At 35.3% G+C, this 20,053-nt stretch overlaps 1 long non-coding RNA gene across 2 annotated transcripts in view; it reads right to left on the reverse strand.

Moving 5' to 3' along the window:
- Positions 1–1,036: 1,036 nt before the first annotated feature.
- Positions 1,037–20,053, reverse strand: part of LOC308189220 — an 87,966-nt gene continuing 68,949 nt past the window's right edge. Inside the window, exons 1-3 of one of the 2 annotated variants that reach the window (XR_013946154.1) lie at positions 5,140–6,724; positions 2,416–2,543; positions 1,037–2,043 (exon numbers count right to left, since the gene is read on the reverse strand). This is a non-coding gene — a long non-coding RNA (uncharacterized lncRNA). Of the gene's footprint in view, positions 2,544–5,139; positions 6,725–20,053 lie in introns of those variants that run through there. The other variant, XR_013946153.1, reaches the window with a different exon arrangement.

The raw sequence follows: 20,053 nt of genomic DNA on the forward strand, positions 1-20,053 counted from the left end.
TTTCAGACTACTTTCAAATTTGACGAATTCCTAGTCTCCCACATTTTTATGAAGTCTGGTCAGGTAAGCATAAGCTCTTTCCACTTCTGAGCTGACCTGGATCCACGAAAGCAGAATTGTGTTTATGTTTTGACAGTGTTATTTGGTTTTCAAAAAAGTCAGTATTTCTTAACCTACAAGTAGCCTTTTGCTATCTTATACTGTGACATAAGAAACAGCAAATTTAAGTTAACAAGATCTGAGTTTCAAAAGACATTTGATAAAAACTAGCAAATCGGCAATGAGGAATTCTGTCACTTTTTAAATGACTTGCTTACATAGTAAACTGCATCTTTACTTAGAGAAAAAGTGATACAAAGCCAAACATCGTGACAGCAACTTGTCTGCTGCTTTAGGGAAGGAAAAGAAGTACTTAAAAAAACCCTCTGGCACCTGTTAAGATATAGAATCAGATTCTACACATTCTCCAAACAGCTGATAGCATAATTCAGGCCAACAAAGTGGTGGAAGAAGAACCCAAACACTAGAAGCCCCTTCCTTCTTCCCAAAACAGGTGTTATCAATTACTATATCCACTTTTTAAACGCATGCAAATGCATACACTTCACTTCAAACTGTCAACAAAAATAATTCATTCAGGAATGCAGACATGTAAGTACCCGTCATCTTAAATCAAAGCAGAAATGCAAGGGAAAATGAAATGTTACAACTCAAATTCCAATTCTGAAGTATATAAATACAGCCTTGAAAATGAAATAGGCACTGTTACACTCAAACATGATGCAGTCTGAGCCCTTTTTCTACAGGTACTCAAAGCAGCCTCATCACAAACTAAATTTCAAGTATTCTGCATAATTCAACAAGAAATCTCAGAACACCTGGTCTATAAAGCCTCTTAAATTAAAAGGGAAGGAAAAAAGATTTCCCTTAATGTAATGGAACAGATGGTTGATATTTTCACACAATTCTTCCTCACAGCAGTAGTAATAATACTGTGGTGCTGTGCCTTTTCACACATAGATGACCTACACAGGAAGAAAATAAAACACTATAATTCCTTTCTGCCTTCAAAACCTAAGACAAAAGCAAGTTTTTTTTGGTGGTGGTGGTGGAATATTTAATAGAAACAACTGTGTTACACAGCGTAAAGCATTAGAAAAGCTTATATAAGATAACTTTAAAAGACAAGATAATAAAAAAAATAGCAATCTAACAAACATTATTAGTCTTTGCCAAGAACGTACTTCCACTTTAGCTTTAGTTATATTGATAGGCATAGATAGAAAATAATTGGGAAACTTTAGGGGTGAGAAGATTCAGAAAGCAGAGGTCACAAACAGCTCATAAAAACAGTGAAAGTATTTTGTACCATTGTATTGGCAGCAGAATAATGCTTTTAACTTATATAAATCAAGAATATTTATTGTATTCATAATGCCTGGTTGTTTTATGTTTTTGCTATTAGTAGTAATAAAAGGTCTCCAGTTTCCTGTGACATTTAGATTTACCTTATTGTAGTTCCCCAAAGCCTCCTTATTCTCACAATTTTCTTTTTAAATCTAAATATGTATTCTTCTTCTGTCAGCCTCTGTGACTTAAATGTTGGGAGCCTGATGTTAGCTTTTCAGGAGGCCTCACAATGCTTCCCCAGATACAACAATAGAGAAATTCAGTGTGTACATTTCTGTTCTAATCTCTACCTGGTAGGTTTTCTAGAGAAGGAAATAACATAAGTTCAAGCAATATAAATGAGGCAAACATATGAATCTCAGAAAACTCTGGCCTGCAAGATGGCAGAATAATTTCTTTGCTAGGAGAGTACTTGATCCACTTACCCAGATACAACAGCTAATGCTGTTCTGTCCCATCTACCAAATCAGTGTCCATTCTGCTACAGACATCTTGTCTCCTCCTTCCCTCCCTCCTTTTCTGTGTCTTTCTTTCCATGTGCATGTTCTGCTCTGTATTGAGCCATCAAATTCTGTCACCAGCCATTATATTTTCCATGGGAAACAATTGTTGTTGAACACGCACTGCACTTTTCTGGTAGATAAAGGAAAACAAAACAAAACAAAAAAACTATAGTGGCTAAGGAAGCTGGCTAAAGGAAGGAAAGGTGTTAGGGTCAGTAACAGAGAAGCATGTTGCTGAAATGCATGTACTGTCATTCTTTTTTCCTTTTTAACGTGTTTCATATGGCATGATTATCAATGTTAGGTATGTAGTAAGTGTATTAACCAGATTTTGTGAATCTGAAAATTTGCAAGTCATTATGGTACCTAATTACAATGTATATCTGTAGAGCTACAAGCTATTGAAACTTTCATTAAACAAAACCAGGGTTTTCAATTTTTTTTTTCTTTTTCTCATCCACATTAAAAGGTAATGAGATACTTGAAATTGTAAATCACAAACCTGTACTCAACTCCAGCAACGGACAACTAGAACATTTTCTGGCAGAAAGAGCTTGATCTCTACTGTGTGTCCCAGTAGGCCATCTTCCAGGTCATGCTGCAGACCAGCCATCTGTGTATATTGGCTTCCTGCAAAGACACAATGAAACAGAGGAGTTTCATACTTGGGGAAGTATCTAGATTCTCTCATTCTTTTGCTTGTAGCCTGCTCCTATTTCCAACCAGCACTTCCATCTTAGTAGAAGTCCAAATAACAATTTGTTTCTCATATTTACAAATATTTCCCAAAGTTTCTTACTTACATCCTTATAAAATAATCAGAATTTCTACAGTGGTTCTGATTTTGTGTAGTATTAGATAAAGCAAAATTGAATATTCTTTTTCCATCCTTTACCTTCTTTTCTCGTATGATCATATTTTTATTCACTTTGTAAAGGAAACCCCCAATGTTTTAAAATAACGTGTATGTTCCACACGTAGGCAGGAGATTGAATGCATTGTCATGTTGTCCACAGAAATATAAGTCTAAATAGAATGTCCCTGTCTTGTGAAAATAGCCTGTAGTTTCTTTCTTTGCATATTTGAAATGCAAGAGAAGATTTTTCCTTGTTACTTGCATTTTTGTCTTTGAGTAGGCTCATCATGTAATAAATATCCCACAAAATAATTGGACTGGAAATTGTACTCTGCTTTTTTTTTGCTGCTTAATACTGTTTAAGCTGTTTTTTATTTTTATTTTTATTTTTTATTGTTTTTATTGTCATTGAAGGGCATTGTGTTGTACCTAATCTTTCCTCTAAGTAGTTTGACTTTGGAGACAAAGCTATGGTCTCACTTATTTCTTTTCTGACTTTCAGTCTTAGAGAGATGATCAAAACTGTGTGTATGGCATGTTTATTTCTCTCTGCTTAATAACCTATGAAATCTGGTTGCATTAAAGCTTTACCTATTTGCTGAATTTTGGTAGTTTAGCAGTTTCTTATATGGCAACTGACGGCAGTGATTGTCCATGTGTGCTTGCTAAGTTTGTGCAAATATAAAAGCAGCAGTATTTCTGCTAACTTTTCCATTTGTCATAAGTCTGGATATAACAGTATGGACAGAAGCAGTTATTAGAGCTGAATCAAAGTTCAGAAAGTTCTTAAACTGCAGCATTTAATCAAAAATTTGAACTCTTAATGCAAACTCATGGGAGGCTTAGTGCCCACTCTTTGAGTCTGATTCTTGAGAAAAACACTAAAATACAATATGTAACGCCAAGGATGCAAAGAATATGGCAGAATTTCTTTTCCTTTATCTTCAGCTAGTAAATCAGAGAAGCCCAGATGTGTCTATTTACAAATATTCAAATCTAACAGAATGAATAATTTACTTTGAGTCATTTGATTAAATCACCATCTTGGTCTGGAAAGGAACTTTTGGGCTAATTCAGTCTTCCTGTAGTACTCATTTGAACAAAATAGAGTGGAATAGCTTTCCAATATTTCTTTATAACAAAGATTAAGTAGCCAATAAAACTTTATAAGTCGGTATTTTTTTTTCTAAAGCATTTTTTTTTTTCTAAATGTATGTACATTTGGTTCTCCCATGCCTGGAGGTGTTCAAGGCCAGGCTGGATGGGGCCAACATGATCTAGTGGCTGCCTATGGCAGCGGGGTTGGGTGAGAAACAAAGCTATATGTATATGGAAAAAGCAGTCAATAATGTATGGAAAAATATACTTTAGTTTGGAGATTTGCAACCTGACATAAATTTATTGACTAGGCCTAAAGGTTACCAAAGATTATACAGCGTCCCCTTAACTGGTAATTTTGTGTTTCCCAAATGACTACTGTCCGTTTTATTTTGATTGCCTGCTGAAGTTAAAAAGTGTAGTAAAAATTAGAAACACATTCCAGTGACATGTGTTCTTGTCATGAATAGATTTTTACACAACTTTAATTTAGTAGCAATTTAAGGTTTATTATTATTTTTAATGGTAAATCACAAGATTAGATTGTGTCATTTTCAACAGCACTTCATTATGAGCCAATTTAACATAATAATTCAAAGGAATTTACTAAAATCAAAACAGCAACTTAATTAAAGTTTTGAGAATGGCAAGGTTCACATGAGGTTTACCACAGAGTTTTGGGGGGGTTCTAAACTCAGTCATGCACATATTAGATTTTCCTCCTTTTAGTGAATTATTGACCCTTCTCCCTTGTCAGCATTTGTCTGCAGACGAGCCTTGATCCTCAAGGAGTCAGCCCTGAAAGACATACCACCTCAGGGGTACCCTGAGATGCATCCCAGCTCAGAAGAGATCAGAGGTAACAGCCTGTTGCAATCTCGAGAGGCTCTTCGCTTAAGACCACTCTTCACATGAGGTGATTGACTGTGAGTACTGTTCCATCCTAGCTGTGGTTCAGGTAAGGCAATTTTGGGATTTTCCACCACCAGCAGTGACATGCCTGTACCTTCCAGAAAGTACAGTTCTAGTACTTCCCAGACTGGGCTTCAATCCAGTTCGCAGGGTCCAAGATGTGTTCAGGGAGTTAGTGCTCACCCATTATGCCTGTTGCCCACCGACAATAGAGGGATTATGTAACATTAGTTAATCTTGAACCATAGGTGAGTTGGGGAAAGAGCTACTCTACCACAGTTCTCTATAACTCCTGTTTCTTTCATCAAACTTTTCCATACCTTGTGGTATTTCTATTTAATAATGATTATTGATTATTACCTAGATTATCACTATGTTGACTTTCATGCCAAAATGAATTCAGGAAAGGAATGGCCAGCCAGCCCTGAAAATGAGAGTCAGAGTCATCTTAAACATATTACTAAAACAAGTTTGTTTTTTGGTTTTATAACTCAAAATAATTCCACCTAAATAATACACCTTTACACTTCTAGAATGTTTAGTAGTGCTAGTGTAGCTTTATTCAGTATATTTATAACTTAGAAGAATTTAGTAGCTGAAGTAAAGAAAAGCAATGTTATAAGAGCATTAAAACCTCATCAAATTCACATGGTACCCTAAGATCACCATTTTCATAGAAAAAATCCAGTTACTTACTCAAATTAGAATTAAAGAATCACAGGTGGGAGAGTGCATTTAGATAGTGATATAACAATAACAGAATTAATAGTATTAGAACAAAAAATGTGGTGTACTATTGTAATTTTACTCAGCTGGGCATCTGAGCTCCACCACAACTGCTCTCTCATTCCCCTTCCTCAAAGGTAAAAGGGGAGAAAATATGATGGAAAGGGCTCAAGGGTTGAGATAAGGACAAGGATATCACTCAACAACGTGAGTGACTGTCATGGGCAAAATAGGCTCAGCATAGGGAGATTAATATAATATGTTACCTATTACTAACAAGCTAGAGCAGTGAGAAACTGAAAACAAATGAAAAACACCTTCCTCCCATCCAGCCTGTTCTATGTCCTCCCCCCCCCCAAGTGGTGCAGGGAAACAGAGGAATGGGGGTTGCTGTCAGTCCATGACACTTTGTCTCCACTGCTCCTTCACGGTCACTCTTTGCCCCTGCTCCATGTGGGGTCCTTCCCACAGGATGCCGTCCTTCCTGAACTAATCCTGCGGGGGCTGCCCACAGGCAGCAGCTCCTCAAGAACTACTCCAACATGGGTCTGTACCATGGGGCCCATCTGTCAGGAGCAAACTGCTCCAGCACGGGTCCCCCACAGGTGGCAGCTCCCCCCAGATCCCCAGCTCCTGCATGGGCTCTGCTCAATGGCTTTCAGCTCTGCCTTGGGGCCTGCTTCTGTGGGGGCTCTCCACGAGCTCCTCCTTAAAGCTATATCCACCTCCTCCACTGTGGGATTCTCCATGGGCTGTGGAGATTCCTCCTTCTGTAAACCTGCTCTCCCAGAGGCCTAACCAGCGTCGCTCACTGTCTTAGCTCTGGCCAGCGGCGGGTCCATTTTGGATCTGGCTAGAGCTGGCTCTGATCTGACATGGGGCAGCTGCTAGTCTCTTCTCACAGAGGACACCACTGCATCCTCCTACTACCGAAACTTTACCGTGTAAACCCAATACAACTATACTTTCTTAGGTGGCAGCTTTTAAATTTGCATATCGGGTCTTGGTTTCAAATGCTTACTCTGGGAAGGGATGTGTAAGGACTCAATTCATTTGTCAGAATAAAGCATCAATCTGGGAAAATCAATTGGGCAAATGTAGCAAGTCCTATAACATCCTGCCTGGACTTTAGCAGCTGTTCTGTTATAAGTAGCTAAAGATCTTTCATAGGTTCTGATTTGTGTTTACTGTCCCTGTGCAGAATCTCAGGTACCACAGAGTGTCTCTAGAGACACTAGGTGCCTATGCTTAATTAAGCTTGTAATATAGAAATCACACTGAGATTGCAACTAGTGTGAAAAGTTGTTCATTTTTGCATAAAACAACATAATTAAGCAGACATATTTTGTTTGACTTACATGACTATTTGATTTAAAGTGCTTTTCATTTGTGACCATATGGGTGGGAGAGGTGTTAATAAGAGTAGTTAGCAAAACAGCTCAGTTAAATGCAATTTGTAGATATATTTGTCTAAAAAACTATGATTCATAACAGAGAACAACCTAAGGAGTTCTTTAGCAAAAAAATGCATTTAAATCATGCTTTGTATTTTGAAAAGTTACATTTTAGAACTTTCATGATCTTATAGCATGGAACTCATTGCTATTATAATGGCCTTTATTTATAGGAGGTTTTCTTTATGTGCTTATGAAGTAAGTGCAAAACTTCATAATATTTACTTATGAAGTTCAATTATCAAGGTGACTCATAAAGAAAAACTGTCAATGTAATGTGCTTATATTTTCAACTATTTAATTCAGAAAGACATTGGTAATAAGAAAAAATGAGGTAGATAGGATCTCTTTTCTCTCATTAAAGAAAGGGATGAGAGGATATGAAGTTTGAAAGGACTGAGAATTACAGTATGTGCCAGCTTCTGGGATTTGGCAGTTGGATTTAAAATCTTTCGTCTGCAAATCAACACTTCACATTCAATTAATGGGTGAAATTGTGTACTTTATTAAACATAAAAAATTAATTACTAAGTATTAATTAGATCATTCTGATGCTATTATAACATAACATAGTTATAATAGTAGTGTAATGCATATTTTATCATTTATATTATAGAATTATAACATAGATGTGTGCTGAGAATGATAGTAAGGAATGAGTTTGGCTGTCTTTCTGACACTAGACTTACTTCATTAACATAGGACAACTAAGGACAACACAAGATTTTAAACAGAGTAGGAATGTGGTCTCCAGATAGTCTACTAATCTAATGCTCAATAAAATGTATGTACTTACCAAATACAAAATTTGTGCTGAGTTTTTCTCAGCTTGTCCACCTATATTACCTGGAACATGCCTTACATTTATGGTATGGTGATGTTACCTTGTCTTCAATGTGCTACATCTGCAACAAATGGCATCAGTAAACTGGAGGTGGGCATCCATACGTATTTCTAATTGTCTTCATGTTGCCTTAGTTGTTATCCTTTTGTTCTGTCTTCACACTTTAAACTCTATGGTCAGTAAAACATGCTCAGAAAAAAAAGAACTGTTAAAAAATTAGATTTTTTTTTCAGCTTTTCACTTCAAAATGTATTATTTACTATTGTGTTTATAATGAGAATATAGTATGGGTAAAACATGTTTAGCAAATCTCCATTTATCTATTTATTTATTTTTTTATACATAACCTGATTTGAATAAGATAACAATTAGCTGTGAAATCATATGGATACCCGATAGCAACTTTTTGCTTTTATTTTTGGTCTTGTGAAGTCATCTGACTCTGTTGTGTCCTAGGCAGAGAGAATAACCTCATCTTGAACCACAAAGAGAAGAATTTTCTATCCTCAAAAGGAAGATTAGATCGGGACGAAAATATTATTATTTTTTTTTTTTTTGTAAGGCTTTCCCTTTTTAAAAGAAAAAGTTAGCATCGAGGGAGCATTTTTAACAGATTGATTTGTATCTTTGTTTGTTTCTATCTCCATTCCCATTTACAATGACAGACTAAACCCACTGCAGTGTGAGCTAACCTGATCCCTGTGACATCATAATCAATTAATCTCTTCAGCCTTCAGCCTTCCTGCCCACCTTCCCATTGGTTAATTTGTAAGTATGTTGTAGGTCAAAAAACACTGACCACAAGCTTGTTCAGTAGTGCATTTACTATTTTAGACTGTTTGTAAAAAATCAGCCCCCCTGCAAAAAGTCAAAGACTCTATACATAATACCTTCATTGAAAGCAGAGATTTGAATATTTAGATGTGCTTGATTCCAGCTGGCAGAAAGCTTACACAGTATAAAGTATAGGTACAACAGCTGTATGCTGGGCAATAACATGATACATGATATCCCTATCACAATTTTTTGATCTGAGATGTGAGACCAACATTTTTCACAGTTCTATATTGCTTTCACTTTTTAATATATACATTTAAATACAGGGCCATATTTAAAGGTAAGAAGTTTATAGACCCTCCACCAACTCTAAAGGTTTGACTTGAAACTTCACTGACAAGACATGGAAACTGATTCATATCATAATATGGAGCAGAATGATGTAAATATTCCTATATATATGGGAGGTGTTTATATAATGCAATTTTCTGTTTCAGACCTCCTCTGCAGTTCTGCAGAGCAGTGTGAAATTTGTTTTTCCGTAGAAGTAGAGGAAAATCTAAAAATGTTATTTTTACTGAAGTTCAGTTTGAATTCCTTTTGGCTATGTTCTTAGTTCAATGTAATATGGTTTATGGGGGGAAAGAAATGATGATACGTTTTTGTTTGTTTGTTATTGTTTTTTATTATCCCCAAGTTCTATTTATTTATTTATTTATTTATTTATTTACTTACTTACTTACTTACTTACTTATTTTGTGGAGAAAATATGATGCAAAAAAGCTCATTGGTTGAGTTAAGGACAGGAAGATCATTCACCAGTTACCATCACAGGCAAAACAGGGAGATTAATGTAATGTATTGCCTATAACAGATTAGAGTGCTGAGAATGAAAAGCAAACTAAAATGACATTCCCTCTTCTAATGGGAGTGTGTGTGTATGTTGGGGGGTGGGGTGGGGGGTGTGGGCTTGTCCCTCCCATCCCTCCCATGGGATGCTGTCCTTCCCAAACCGATCCTGCATGGGCTTCCCACATGCAGCAGCTCTTCAAGAACTGCTCCCACAAGGCTCCGTACCATGGGGTCCATCCATCAGGAGCAAACTGCTCCAACATGGGTCCCCCACGGGTGACAGCTCCCCCCAGATCCCCTGCTCCTGCTTGGGCTCCTCTCCACAGGCTGCAGCTCCGGCCCGGGGCCTGCTCCTGTGGGGGCTCTCCATGGGCCGCAGCCTCCTCCAGGCCACATCCACCTGCTCCACCGGGGGCTCCTCCACGGGCTGCAGCGTGGAGATCTGCTCCGTGTGGGACCCATGGGCTGCAGGGAGACAGCCTGCTCCACCACGGGACTCTCCACAGGCCACAGGGATACTTCTACTTCAGTGCCTGGAGCACCTCCTGCCCTCCTTCTGCACTGGCCATGGTGGTGTCTGCAGGGCTGTTTCTCACTCCTCACTCTCCCAGCTGATGTTGCCCAGCAGTTTTTTTTTCCTTATCTTAAATTTGCTCTCCTAGAGGCCCAATTAACACAGCTTATTGGCTTGGCTCTTGGCAGAGGCGGGTCCCTTTTGGAGCCAGCTGGAGCTGGCTCTGTTCTGACATCATAGATGGTTCTGCTCACAGAGGCCACCCCTGCAGCCCACTGCTACGAAACCAAGTAAACCCAATACAGATGTTGGGGTCAGAGAGAGAATTATGGTCACCCAATCCTTCTTTCTAACACAGCAGCAAGGTGAATAAGGTCTAAAAGTGTGAGGTTAAATTTTGATCTGGATTTTCATTGAGAGGGGTGTGTCTGGGTCACACAGATGTGAAGAGCTACCTGAGCACATTGTCAGGAGAGTCAAATGTGCTTTTTAGTCTTTTGATGACTATGTAAATAAATATGCTTCAATCTATTACCTAGTAAGCAATGCAGGCTTGTCAAAATATTTAGTATAATCTTTGGAAATCTAACCTGTCATTAAAAAATAGATCATTATTTTGTCATTTAACTTTTTTTTGGATATATCTTTTAGCATGGCATCCAGCATGTTCCTCCATAAACTGTTCCAATAATTATCTTTTTTGAAAAATGTTTCATTTTTTTGTTGTTGTTGTATATTTTATCTTGTTTTGATCACTCACTCTACATTTATATTAGATTTTTAGCTATGGCTACACATTTTTTGCCACATTCTCTCATACCAAGGACAGATTCTGAAAAGCTTTGTTCAGAGTTCCTATGATTGTTATAATGGGAAGCATAATCAAATAAGACCTGTTTTCTGCCTGCTGTCAGAAACCTCACAAGTATGGATCTGCTTATTCTACTAAAATAATATCCAGAACTAATCAAACAATATTTTCCAGATGTGTTCTCAGTATATGCTGTGACCTCAGCTATTTTATTTTATTTTATTTTATTTTATTTTATTTTATTTTATTTTATTTTATTTTATTTTATTTTATTTTATTTTATTTTATTTTATTTTATTTTATTTTTTTTATTTTATTTTATTTTATTTTATTTTATTTTATTTTATTTTATTTTATTTTATTTTATTTTATTTTATTTTATTTTATTTTATTTTATTTTATTTTATTTTATTTTATTTTATTTTATTTTATTATTTCATTTCATTTCATTTCTTTCTTTACATTTTATGTTTGTAATATTATGATACTTGTAATGACAGTCTATCATATTATGACTAAAACTTTGCATTCTTTTTGTTCTAGAAAGAACTTGGACCCATCTCTTTCAGTCATATATAACATACTGTCATTCTATTATGTTCAATGTTAGTTCATGTAGGCCAATATGTGTTAACCCAATGTTAACCTGAAATGTCAGCTCACTTCATTTTAAAGTTCTCCAGCTACTTCAATCAGTTAAAGCAGTGTGGTTCAGGGAGACTTGACTCTTTGTTTTAAAGTACCGAATTATGCAGGTTTGCATTTAAATATACCCCTTTCTCCTTTTTGGCTTGGCTGCTTGAAATGTCTTTTTATACTTGTAGATGCACTCCGAGGTGTACATTACTTGGGGAAAAAAACAAGTGTTTAGATTTTGTCAGCTGTCACTTTAACCTTTCTGTTTAAGATTAAATTTATAGTCTTGCAAAAACTTGTTCCTGGGCTTCTTCATCATTAAAATATTGCCTCGTGCTCCTGATCAACATAAGCAGTCTTGTGCAAAGTCTGGACTATGTGTCAACTAGTATTATTGAGGCAATACAAATTGATTTGTATTAAAGCACATATGTCAGCTTGTATTTAAAGGGAGTTTCTCCAGAACTGTTTTCTCATAAATGCTTCACAAGAAAATCACACAAGCGTTGACCTTGACCAAACGTGTGGTGTGTGTAAGTTGAGACCTACTGCTCTGTCATCAATGTATCCATTAGATACTCTTCAGAACTGTTAGTGTTACAACATTTTGTTCTCTTTTTAATGGCAGCTGGCCAGCACTGAAAAACACACAGATTTGTTCTATTTTATGTGATTATCACTGGACAGTCGCGCTAAAAACACATCCCTGCCCATGGCAGGGGGGGTTGAACTAGGTGATTTTAAGGTCCCTTCTAACCCAAGCCATTCTATGATTCTATATATCCAAATTACGCACACAGCCTGTTGATCATCAAAATTTGTAAACATGTCCTGAAGTGTCCAGAACAGGCAGATTGTGAGCATCAACAATGGCAAAAACAAATCAGAAATCAACAGTGCAATTTGAGAAGACTAGCCCTCAGAAAGGTATCTTCTACCCAATCCTATAACAAAGGGTACTTAAGAATACAAGAAGTAGACAGAATATGAAAAAGACCCTGGGGAGCAACTCTATGACCCTCCTCAGTTTCCAAGACAGTCTGTCCAACTTTCTGCATTGTCTCTTCTACAAGAAAAGCAAAGGAAAGGCTTTTCCAATCTTAATGATTCTATGGTTCTATTTAGGGACATGTTATGTAGGGGATAGTCTTGGTAGGTGGATGGTTGGACCAGATGATTTTGGAGGTCTTTTCCAACCTTAATGATTCTATGATTCTGTGAAGCCATGCACTTAAGTTGCGCATCTGAGATTAATGTGGTTTGGTATCCAGTTCTATTTAGCTACACTGTCATATGGCCTTATACCTACAGGAAGACTGTCCTCTCTTTTTGATAGGAAGAAACCATTTTCTAGCACCAGCCTAACTGTGTTTACAACTAGCAGAAGCCTCTTTGTGCTTGTGAACGAGATAATCTTGTTCTTTTTGAAACTTGATGAGAAAATCATATTCTCTGCTAGCACTTACTTTGCTGGGCCCGATTGATTTTCTCTCCTTGTGTAACTCAGGCACTTCGTCTTGCTCCTAGGAAGATTCCTGGTAAAGCTTGCCACCTTATCTTCCATTTTGAATTAATCTTTTTTTTGGACATTAGCAACAAACCCAGAGTCCTGTATTCCAGTTTCTTCCATAATGCTATTAACCTTTTATTCTCTTTGAAATATTTGCTCTTATGTAGCCTTGGTGAATTATTGAGTTATTTATTTTTCATGTTTATAAAACACAGACAGATCTTATGTTCAGTGTTGAGCTCCAGGTTTATAACACACATCTTTGTTGACCTTTACAGAAACATAGCTTATATTTTGTGCTATTAAATCTCATCTCTCTCCCAGTTTTTAATGTTACCTAGTGTTTGTTGGTAGTCTGACCCTTATATGTTTAGACAGTACTTTTGAACTCCGAGCCATTAACAAATTTTGTTAGCTGGCAGTTTTTATGTCAAGGTCACTAATGAAAAGGATCTCAGAGACAAACACTAAGATGTGAAAATGATCTCACTCTAATTATCTTTCTTTTAGACCATGTCTCACAATCTTGGCTGAAGCTTAGAGTATGAGAGTAACAGAAATGTGGTTGTCATGGCAAATCAAAATCATGGAAACTGGAACTGCAAGGTTTTGATGTAGTTCTGCATATACTTTTGTCTAAATATCTGGTTGCTTCCTTATCTGAGCATTTCTTAAAAAAGAACAACAGCAACAAAACAACTGGGAAAATCGGTGATAGAATTCCTGAATAAATTTCAGAAAAAAGTGTTCTTACCTGTATATTGATATTCAGTCAAATAGCAAGTCAAAGGAAGATACAAAAGTTCAGACTTTTTGTACAACTGTATGGATATATACAAAAAGCTTTAGGAATAAATGAATGTATCTTCTGATCAGTCAGAGTTTAAAATCATTTTTTGTCCTATTCTATATGAACAGTGAACATCACTTCTGTAACTTTTTTTTTAATTTTGCTTTTATTTTAAACTAAATCTGTTTCTATATGTGAAGTCATTTTAGATGAACAGAGTTGAAACTGTGCTTTCATTGTAGTTTATTTTATATATATAAATATAGCAATAAGCTTTAAAGAGAAAAGGGAGAGAAAAAAAGAATAGACATCTAAAATTGAAAGCTGTTATTAAAGCAGATCATTGTATTGTGAAAACAAAATTGCTTTGTGTGTGCAGCATTTTTTTTTTTCCCGCACAAAATGGCAACAGTAATTCTCCATTTGTTTCAAGTGTCAGTACACATCCATGGTGACAATGTCATGTCAAGCTGATAGAAGATTATGTAACTATGTTATGAGACATTATCATGTCAAAATAATGGTAAAACAATGTCACTGAAAGTCTGTGGAAATCCAATAATATGCTAACCTATTTTTTTTTTTTTTTTAATGTAGGGATTTGGAGATTATCTTCCATTGCCAATATAATTGCATGCTATCAATGCAAATTATACTACTATTTAAAAACAGAAAATTAAAAGCAGCATCATATAAAAGGTCAATAACATTAAAGTTGTATTCATTATCCCTTAAAAACACTCCTATCTATTGGTGAGGTCCATGGCTGATTTCAGCTGACACAGCTCCTTTAACTTACCGTAGTGGAAGATCAGTTACTGTGTTATCATCCTCTATTAGACATCCTCTGAACACTAGGAGGTGGAGAAGTACTCATTTGTATGAACTAAGTAGATAATTAAGCGCAAGTATTTCATTAGATGTAGACCAAGCAAAGTGTTTGGATCCTGCTGAGGGTTAAGCTAGCATTAGTATTTCAGGTCAAACATAGTTTTTGTAGTGATATCTCTCATGAGCTGTCCTGGCAGGATAATAGCTTTTTCTAAACAGAACCTGGAAAGAAGCTTATTCTTTTGAATCCATCCCAGAAGGAAGTTATTATGACAGTGTTAAAAACTAGTCTCATAAATAATGTGCCAGTCTAGGTTGCTTTTAGTCCATTTCTTTTTAACGCACATCTAAAATTATATAGCTGTTTTCTATTGTTATTAATTATTATTATTATTATTATTACTACTACTACTACTACTACTACTACTACTACTACTAATGAGAAAAAGACAGGAAAAATATAAAACTTTTATTTTTTGAAAATATCATTTCTCTCCATGCTCTGCAATGAGGCCCCCCCCCCCATGAGCTCTGCCTATATCAGTGCACAGGATGCTGGCTGCTTACATCTGATGCCAAAGAATACATGCTACAACATGGGTTCTTTTCCACAGTGCCTCTGATGGACCTTATGAATTCAGCTTGTCTGAATACAAATTGGTGGGAATTTATTTATTTTTCCATCAATGGTTGTGCTTCTGTTCCCTCTCCCTCACTCTTTTTTTTTTTTTTTTAATCGCTTTCTACAGAACTTGACTTTTTAGACCATGTTTTGTTGTAATATGATGCCATGACTTCCAGTTTAGCCTTGCTCCCTTTTACATCTGAATAAATGTACAAAGTATATCTCCCTGTAATTCAAATAAAATATTGCTTTCATTAACTTACAAGCGTTTTTATTAAAGGAACAGGAGGAAACTGCAGCACTTCTGAAGTTACAGCTAAAAGAAGGAAAATTTCAGTATTTGTGAGAGACAGAATGAGACAAAATCCTTGTATTGAAAAACTCACTCTTTATGGTCTTCAAATCCAGGACAGAACTGAATTTTGTGAACTTTTTTACACATTTTTTTTTTTGTATTAATTTTTGTTCATTCAGAAATGATGTATGCCAATGAATTGTTGAGCATATTGAACACTTTTGAAAATAGATATTCTACTAGTTGAATTAGTTCTTATTAAAGAAAAAGAACTGAAAACATGACCAAGACAATACGTCTTTCTTGTGTCCATCTGTTAAAAATAAAATATGATTATAAAATTATTTATATCTCTTCCTTAGAAGTAATATATTTATTATAACATATAAAAGCTGAAAATAAAAACTTTTCTCAGCCTTCTTGGAAATGGATCAATAATTTCAAAAGCTAACATTCAATTGTTTGCATAGCAACAAACCCCAAAACATTGGCAAAGTTTCAAAATCAATATGAGTATTGGAAAAAAGCTGAAAAACATAGTTACAAGACTTGCAATTGAGGAAATCACACAGAACCAATTACTCCTACCAGGTTAAACTGTACAATATCAGGAAAATATAGTTATTGAAGTTCAAAGACTGCTTGCAGGAAATATGTTTTTTTTTTTTTTGTTTTGTTTTATTTTAGAATTTGTTTGCACTTAATAACTCTGACAAAACTAATCAAAATAGAAAAAAGAAAAGCGGCATCACAGAAATCTAATCATTTTAATAACGGATGTCCAAATGTTCTCTATAATTTGTACGTAATCAAACATTTTAGTCTGCAACTATTGTTTTGGAGGTAAGCATCAAAAGTGTCCTTAGCATCATAATGTTTGTTAGTAGGAAAGGAGCAGTGGTTTAGAAAAGTAATTATTCTGAAATAGACTTTATTTTGAAGCACAGTCCAGCTTCAACATAACTTGAACTCTATTTCTTCTAACTTAGTGTGAAGACCAAGGAGGAATCTGAAAAGATTTTCTGCCATATTTTGTGTCAGATGTTAGTCTCATGAGTGGGAAATGAATGTGACATGTATTACAAGTTAGGAATTCACTCCACAGGGATATAATCCCAGTTTAGTCTTGTGAGGTACTAGAGCTGGGCAAGGACTTCTGAAAGTGACATGTTGCATTAGCACTTGCTATTATGGGAATGGATTGTAGCTTCATCTTCTGGTTGCTGGCACAGTTCCCCTTAGAATTTAGTTTCCTTGTATTTATTACATCAGTGTATTGCTTTCACATTCCATAATTAACCTTGCCAGCTAATATCTGTTATAAAGTTTTCAGCATATGTTTGAAATAATTAATGTTAATTGCTGCATGAACTTTGGGTGATCCACTAGGAAACTGTTCATTCCAAAAAGAACATTTTCCATTTGAGCACACAGTCATTAAAATACATTAATCTGGTAATGCTTGTACCTTTATAATATTTCCCTTTTTGTCTGCCAGGAAAACAACAGAAAGAGAATTCTTCAATAATAACTATTGATTTTGATTTTGTAGGGAAGAAATCAAGAGAATACATTTTAAAACATGGGGGCTGGAATTTCCCTAAGAGTAATGGTCAAACAATGCTCATATTTGTGAAAACTAAAAAAACAAAAACAAAAAACGTTTTTTTTTTTAAAAATGAATTTCTGTGTTAAATATTATCGGAATATAGTGCTCATACTTCATTTGTCACAGCTGAAATATCGTGTATTTCAGTATATGTCCCCAAAATTAACTTCCTTGTGCAAACAACAGGAAAGAACTTAGAAACGTTGAAATCATGTTTTTTTTTTTTTTTCATTTTTATTTTTTAGCAATCCTTTTCTGAAATTTTATGATAAACTCAGCAGTTAGATACCCATTCCGGCCAAAATGAACTCAGCTAGCACTAAATGACAGCAGTGTTAATCCACAGCTGTTTTCAGAATTCTAGCTTCTCTTAGACTTGTCAAAAGGAACAACCTTTCTGCAAAACTGCAACAGGCCATTTGCACTCCACTTCTCTGTTACCCTAGTGCCTCCTTTATAAGCATAGGGGTTTGAGGAAGAGAATGAAACATCTGCACAGATTACTGAAGAATTTCTAAATATAGCTACTAGATTTGTCTGTAACAATTTCTGGTAATAATTGGTATGTCATTCTGTAAACTAACTTGATTAGTAAGTCCAAATATTGTTACCAAATTTTATTTTTTTTAAAATCAATTTCCATGCAGATGATCATTTCTGAATGCACTATATCTTAAAGTTAAATTAGTTTTATTGTGAAACCAACAGCAATGTGAAGAAAGATTTTTATGTCCTTGTTTCACAGAATATTTATAATTATAATAATGATAGACACATATTATGATGTATACTCTAAATTAGACATTTATACAGACATAATTTTGTATAAGAATCAACAAAAATTAAAAGGAATATCAATTTTTGTGCTGTGTCAATTTGTTTCCTCCAGTTCAGATGCCAATTAAATCATGGCACCTCAAAGAAAAAGTTAGCTCAAACACTAGAGTTTCAGGTAAATAGGGTTAAATATCATAAACTGATGTATTTGGCAACTATGATCACTATTGTTTTAACAACTTGTTAGGTTATGTTGGCACTGTTCTCCCACATCCTAGGTTTGTAGTTCCCTTCTTAGGTTCCGTAAGTAAGAGGAAGAAGATGAAGGGAAGCTTTGAGGTATTCTAGGGACAGCATGTCCAGCATCACTGTCTGGGATGATATCAAGAACTCATTCAAATTAAAGCACTTGTAATTTATGTAGGATGTAAGACCAATGTAACACCTCAACCAACCACCATCTAATTTTATAGGAAATTCATCACTGAACAGGATGCTATCAGTGGCTTTCCCTCATCTAGGACACCCCACTTGCCTTTTATCTTCAACTCACTTCATGGATGGGAGATAATGCATCTCCTCAACAACTTCTATAGAGAGAAAAAAAAAAAGAAAGGTCAAAACATAGTAAAATGTTTAAAGAATATGTGTTTGAGTAAGTCAATCACTAATTGACTCAGGTCATACAACGTGAACATAAATGGAGATCCTGGGCAGAGGCTGGGGATTCCAGGTGAGTCTGATCAGTGCAATTAAGCCCAGTTACTGTTCTCAGGACTCTCACAGTCTGTTACTATTTCACACATATTTCCAAAGACCTTCAGGTGATTCAGACTGTAGTCGCACTCTAAGGAGAAAATATATGTCTTTGTACATGTTATATGGAACATATGCATGGAAGAGCAAATGAATAAAGTGAATCTGAGTAAACATCATAACTGCCATACATAAGTTGTGTATATTACCAATGCAGGTAGTAAGCTGGTCTTTTTTCCATCTTTTGTTGTTTTTGTTATTATTCTCATGGGAAAGTAAAAGTGTAAAACTTCAAGCTTGTCTACTTAAAAAGTTCTATTTTAGTGAAAACCATACTGTTATAGCAAATTAGAATATGGTCAAAAGATTATAGGAAATTGGTGTAAAATAATCTGAAAAGCTATAGTCATTACTTCAGGATTGACCATAATGCTTCTTGGCCTATTAAGGTAAATTATCTGGTTGATTGTTTGTGATTGTCATACTTGTACCCACAAGAATGTCTCACGTGCATTGAAGCAAACTGTTGTGAAAATTTAAAAAATTACTTCTTCAAGAAGTACTTTCTGGCTGTATGAAACAACTGCAATAGAAGCGAATTTATAACCCTACATCAGCCTGTATAGCTTAAATGTAAGCATAGGCCCACTTGCTTCCTTGGTTGTTTCCTTGGTTGGTAGGGGAATAGAACAGCTGTGTTGGTAAGATTCAAGAAATTTGCCCCGTGCTACCTAGGGTTGGTGCAGCTTGTACTGTCCTTACATGTGTCCCTAGTCAATCTCCACAACCTTCTTGTTTTCTTTTATTAAGTTCTTTCTGCCCACCCACCACATGCATATCTAATTGATCCCAAGAAATTAACTAATATTTCAGGAATATAATATTGTATATTTCCACAGTAAATAAAATAAGTAAATAAATGAGAAATCAGCTCAAGTTCCATAGTGATGCTTTTATTTCTTATCTATTACGATCCAGTGAAGTGTGTACCATAAGTTCACACTGAAGGACACTTTTTCCAAAGTTTTAAAGGTTTCCTTTACTAGACATTTTAAATTTGATCCATTCCCAATTTTGCTTTCATTTATAATGATAACTGCTGTTAAGTATTGGTAATAGCCTTTTACAAATTCTGTTCCAAATTTTCTGGAAATATTTTCACTTTCATGATTTAATCCTTAAAAAATAGTGGAAAGGCATGTATGTCTCTGTATCTAATTAAAATCACAATTGAAAAAAAATAATATTGAAAATATCTAAAAATATTCAGGAAAACATGCTTTGATACTTTAATTATTTTTTGTGTGTGTTTGACTTTTTTTTTTTTTAATTATCTGGATTTGTTTTGATAAATTCCTTTTTCAGTAGTGAAAGTATAGATCTTTGAAAATAAGTATGTATTCTTCCAAACTGAATCCCACATGAAATATGTTATAATTGATTTTACTTTTCTGTTTTGGCATTTTA

The sequence above is a fragment of the Anser brachyrhynchus genome, assembly GCF_964034855.1.
Source record: "Anser brachyrhynchus genome assembly, chromosome: 2".
Classification (NCBI taxonomy): Eukaryota; Metazoa; Chordata; class Aves; order Anseriformes; family Anatidae; genus Anser; species Anser brachyrhynchus.